We start from the raw sequence: 5,874 nt of genomic DNA on the forward strand, positions 1-5,874 counted from the left end.
GCCCACGCCGCCCTGCGCGCCCGCTCCACGGCGGCCGAGGTGGAGCGGCACGTGGTGGCCGAGGCCGGGGACCTGGTCCGGCTCTTCCTGCGGCGCAGCCGGGGAGGCGCCTACTTCGAGCCCTCCCGGCTCTTGGTGGTGGCCAACGCCAACGTCCTCTGTGCCCTCTGCTTCGGGCGCCGCTACGGCCACGCCGACGGCGAGTTCACGGCGCTGCTGGACCGTAACGACCGCTTCGGGCAGACGGTGGGGGCGGGCAGCATGGTGGACGTGCTGCCCTGGCTCCTGCGCTTCCCCAACCCCGTGCGCCGCGTCTACCACGACTTCCAGGCCCTCAACCGGGAGCTGCACGGCTTCGTGTGCACCAAGGTGGCCCAGCACCGCCAGACCTTCGACCCGCACGCCCTCCGCGACGTCAGCGACGTCATGATCGCCGCCGTGGAGCGTGGGGACAGCCCCCCCGAGGGGCTGGGACCTAAGGACGTGGAGGGTGCCATGACCGACATCTTCGGCGCGGGGCAGGACACCACGTCCACAGCCCTCTCCTGGGTCCTCCTGCTGCTGCTGAAGCACCCGCAGCTCCAGCAGGACCTCCAGGCCGAGCTGGACCAGGTGGTGGGACGCTCCCGGTTGCCCACGGCCGAGGACCGGCCCCACCTGCCCCTCCTGGAGGCCTTCATCTACGAGACACTGCGCTATAGCAGCTTCGTGCCCATCACCATCCCGCACGCCACCACGGACGACGTGGAGCTGGAGGGCTTCCACATCCCCAAGGGCACCGTGGTCTTCATCAACCAGTGGTCGGTCAACCACAACAGCAGCAAGTGGCCGGACCCCCAGCGCTTCGACCCCACGCGCTTCTTGGACGCCCAGGGCTGCCTGGACCGGGACCGGGCCGGCAGCGTCATGATCTTCTCGGCCGGGCAGCGCCGCTGCATCGGCGACCAGCTCTCCAAGCTCCAGCTCTTCCTCTTCACCGCCATCCTCCTCCACCAATGCTCCTTCCACGCCAACCCGGCGGAGCCCCTCACCATGGACTGTGTCCACGGGCTGGCGCTGAAGCCACGGCCCTTCACCCTCAGCGTGCGGCAGCGGCACCCCCCGCTCATCCAGCCCTGAGCCTCCGCTGGGGGGTCCCATCTCTGCTGCACCCCCTCACTTTTTGGGTGCTTTGCCCACAGGTGGACCTTCCCATGGAGCGTCCCCATCCGTAGGGTGACACCAGGAGTCCCCACAGCAATAAATACCTTTGACACAGAACTGGCTCCTCTCGGTTCCTCTGGGGGGGGTGACTGGGAGCATCATTCACGCCCGAGCCCCCATCCCGCATCCCCTCAGCTCTCCCGCCCCAAAAGGGGGTCAGACCCACCTCCCCACAGGGACCTCCCTGCAAGGACCGGACCCCACCTCGCCCCGGGGTGCAGCGAGGAGCAATTGGCTCACCCGTGGTGCAGGAGGGTGGAGGGGGATATTTGGGGTGAGGAGTGTCAAGGAAAGCCTCATGGGAGCTAAGGGAGGCTGGGGGGGTCCTGTTGATGGAGCTTATGAAGGGTTGAAGGACCAGTTGCCAGGGGGGTGGGAGAATGGCCCCACCGGTTTGAACCCATGAGCAACTCTTGCTGCTCCAGTTTGGGTGAAGAAGGAGGTTCAGGAAAGTTTTGGGGGGTGTTTCTCACCCCCCTTCCACCAGGAAACTGGGGGCAGCTTGTGGGGTGGGTAGAGGGACACGTCCCTGGGGACACAGCGACCCAGGGAAGGTGCTTCTACTCTACAAGCCTCTGCTTGAAGCAGAAAGAGGTTTTGGGCACCCAAGAGCAGGCTCTGACAGTGTGCACTGAGCCGCTTTGCTGAAATGGGACACAGCCCATCTCCAAAATCAATCTTTTCCCCCCCAGATTCAGCTCCCAATGACGTGTGGCAGCGTGACCTACAGCTGTCAGGAAATCCTCACCCACCACCAGCAGGACCTGAAACTCCTCCAAAGCTCAGCACAGAAATGGAGCCCTGGTGGTGCCCTGCTGAGCACCAGGGATGGTGGGTTCCTGATGCCACCACGTGTCCCCTGGGCTGCCTCCAGGGACAGCTGTTATATTCCCAGTGCCACCTGGTGTCCCTGCTCATGGCCACCTCCATGGGCTATTAAAATCAGGAAGCACGACCAAGCCGGGTCAGCAACAGCTCCTGGTGCCCAGGTTTGAAAGGAAGCACAAGTTTCTCCTCTTTAGACACACGACTGTGAAAACGTCCCTTGAGATGCCATGAGACAGAAATTGGCAGTTCTCTCGGCATCACAGACTGCCTGCTCAGAGCTTTGCCACCCAGGGTCATCTCCAGCTTCTATGGTCCAGCTGGAGCCCCTCTGCCTGACACCCCCTGGAGATGCTGACACGACCAGCTCCTGCGCTCCCGGACTGGTGGCCAGACTTCGGGACCACAGGATGGTGACCGGCTCCTGCGCTGGTGGCCAGACTTCGGGACCACAGGATGGTTATTTATTCACTGAATGATAGGGGGTTGGAAGGGACCTCTGGAGATCGTCTAGATGATCTGGAGATCATCTCCGACCTCATTTTATGGGTACACTAAAATAGGGGAATGAATATGGGAAGAGCCCTGGGGCCTCAGCTCTCCTCTTTAAGCTGTCTCAGCACATGAGGACACTTCCAAGGCCACCTCACACCACAGTGGTACTGGTGGCAGCAGTATGACCATAATGCCCATGGTCAACAGGAGCAACACACCCCCACAGTCCCCCCGGACCTGCTGCAGAGCTAGTTTAGAACTAAACATCCTCATATTCCTTCTGTGAGGAAGGCCATGGAGGAGGGAAGGTGCTGGGCTAACGAAGAGCATCACGACTTGCTCTAGTGTCTCACAAGGGCCAAGACGTGGTGGAACCTGCCCGGGGTCCAGCGCAGTCATCAGCCACCAGAGCATCCCACCCACTCCCCCCACCAGCCCCTGGACCTCCAGCTCCTTCCTTACCCATAAGGAATTTAAAGTCGAGGGTATTCAGGGCCCAATCATGAAGATTTTGGCGTCTGTGTTTGCCACGGCCCCCAATCTCTCTGGTGGGAGGTGGTGGCCGTGGCGTGCAGAGCCCATGGCCACAGCTCCGCTTCCCGCGGCCGGGGGCAGGAGTCTGCTTCCAGCACTCACTTGAGGGATTTTGCAATACTTTGACCACCTCATTTCTCATGTTTAAGGAGAGGCGCTGCCAGGAAATATCATTATTTTATTATTTTTTTTCACTATGGATGCTGGGAAAGGCGCTGTGTCCTCACAGGCCCCAGGGCACTAATCCTTCCCGCTCTCTCTCCGTGCCGGCAGCCGGCTCCGCAGGCAGGTACCTGCTCCCTCCGCAGGCAGTTACCTGCTCCCACCACAGGCAGGTACCCGCTCCCACCGCAGCCTCCCAGCCCCCAAAATGCTGGAAGATGCTCGTTATTAAGCAAAAGACAGAGAAGAGCCCTGGCTGCAGCACCCAGCCTTCCCCCAAGGAGAAAAGCCATCATCAACCTCCCCCTCAAAACACCCCGCTGCAGGTACGGGGCAGCCCGGCCTGGGGAGCTCAGACAGACCCAAGCCCCCCCTGCTTTTCATAAACAACTTAATGATGAAAACTCCATCCAAAATGCCTTTCACCCCGAGGGTGCATCATCAACCTCCCCCTCAAAACACCCCACTGCAGGTACGTGGCCGCCCAGACAGACCCAAGCCCCCCCTACTTTTCATAAACAACTTAATTATGAAAACTCCATCCAAAATGCCTTTCACCCCGAGGTGGTGTCTCTCCGTGCCGGCAGCCGGCTCCGCAGGCAGGTACCTGCTCCCTCCGCAGGCAGTTACCTGCTCCCACCACAGGCAGGTACCCGCTCCCACCACAGGCAGGTACTGCTCCCACCGCAGCCTCCCAGCTCCCAAAATGCTGGAAGATGCTTGTTATTAAGCAAAAGACAGAGAAGAGCCCTGGCTGCAGCACCCAGCCTTCCCCCAAGGAGAAAAGCCATCATCAACCTCCCCCTCAAAACACCCCGCTGCAGGTACGGGGCAGCCCGGCCTGGGGAGCTCAGACAGACCCAAGCCCCCCCTGCTTTTCATAAACAACTTAATGATGAAAACTCCATCCAAAATGCCTTTCACCCCGAGGTGGTGGTGGGGCTGACCCCCGCAGGGGACACGTCTGTACCGCCGGCCTCTCCAGAGACAGCACAGCCCCGTGCCGTCCCCCGGGGGCCTGAGCCCTGCTCAGCTGTTTACTTTGGAGAGAGCAAAATTCTTATGAAAAGAAGGAAATCTCTGGCCCCTGAGGCTGCTGAGATCATGTCTTCAAGCCCGACACCACCGCGGCCACTGCCCGTGTGTGCGAGGCCCCGCAGCGAGCGGCTGCGTCCGGCCTTATCCCCCTGTCTCTCCTCTCCTCCCCCGTTGTCACCTCCCTTCCCTTCCCGAGGTGGTGGTGGGGCTGACCCCCGCAGGGGACACGTCTGTACCGCCGGCCTCTCCAGAGACAGCACAGCCCCGTGCCGTCCCCCGGGGGCCTGAGCCCTGCTCAGCTGTTTACTTTGGAGAGAGCAAAATTCTTATGAAAAGAAGGAAATCTCTGGCCCCTGAGGCTGCTGAGATCATGTCTTCAAGCCCGACACCACCGCGGCCACTGCCCGTGTGTGCGAGGCCCCGCAGCGAGCGGCTGCGTCCGGCCTTATCCCCCTGTCTCTCCTCTCCTCCCCCGTTGTCACCTCCCTTCCCTTCCCCGTGAGGACACTTCCCAAAGGGCAGCTTTTTCTCCAACGCTGCTGCTTCACACACAACCCCCAAACACCAGCCAAGTCAATGTGTGTCAGCGGGAAGAGGACGGGCCCCCGACCCCCCCCTGCTCCAGGTTGTCTCTCCAGCCCAGCCGGGTCCCCGCAGGTCGGATTTTGCCAGGGAATTTCCAAGGAATTCCAAGTGTCAATGAACCAGAGAAATGGGGGTTTAGCAGAAGTAAGGCCGGGGTGGGAGCGGGAAGGGCCCTCCTGTCCCGGGGAGGCAGTGATGTCGACATTTCCACCCCAGCCCCGAGTCAGGAGTTTCCCGGCACAAGGAGAGGTGGTCACAGCTCTGGTAACGTTCCTTCTGTTGGAAACCCACCACAACACTGAGTTGGCCAGGTCTCAAATCCCTGTCCCGAGCCTGGGGGCAACACTGACCCCCTCCGGGATGGCCAAGTTGCTTAAAACCATCCTCCCAACCACCCTCTGAGCCTCCCAACCTCCCTCAATCACCAAGTTAACACTCAAGTAGTGCAAAACGTCACTTTTAGAAGTTGTTCAGAAGCTTCTGATGGTCCAAGAGCCAGAGATTTAGGTGAAGTGTCAGGTCCCTACACATCCATCCCCGACTCAGTGTCCCTGCCTGTGCCACCGGTCCCATCCCGCACTGGAGCATCCTGCCGCAGCCCTGGTCCCTCCAGAGCAGCAGAACTTGGCAGGATCCCCCTTGATCGGCACCAGCTCCTTTCCTCAGGGACACCAAAGCTCTCTGGGGTGACCCAGTGCACACGAGGAGGCCACAATTCCACCTGGAGGAGGAAAGAAGAGGAGAGGGACTCCAGAGAAGCTGCTCACTGTTACCCCTGTTACTTTGGGGCACCCCAAGAACACCAGCAGAAGGGTCCCTACCGACACACAAGACGTGCTACAGGTGCCACCCTCACTATTCAATATATAAACAACGATGTAGGTGACTTCCCCAGCGTCTGCCATCGCGTTGGGCGCAGCCACCGCTGGCACCAGAAGGTGATGGTCCCTAGAAGACCCCACCTGGCCGTGGGGTTCCCTCCCCTCCTCGGGTATCGGCGTAAAAAGCGAGAGAGCAGCAGGGGATCCCCTC

General features: G+C 60.8%; 1 pseudogene across 1 annotated transcript; it reads left to right on the plus strand.

Moving 5' to 3' along the window:
- Positions 1-3: 3 nt before the first annotated feature.
- On the plus strand, positions 4-1,246 carry LOC106887179 (annotated as a pseudogene). Its single transcript, XR_001411821.1, has one exon. The product of XR_001411821.1 is annotated as a cytochrome P450 1B1 pseudogene (transcript).
- Positions 1,247-5,874: the final 4,628 nt, after the last annotated feature.

The sequence above is a fragment of the Calidris pugnax genome, unplaced genomic scaffold (genome assembly GCF_001431845.1).
Source record: "Calidris pugnax isolate Ruff unplaced genomic scaffold, ASM143184v1 scaffold98, whole genome shotgun sequence".
Classification (NCBI taxonomy): Eukaryota; Metazoa; Chordata; class Aves; order Charadriiformes; family Scolopacidae; genus Calidris; species Calidris pugnax.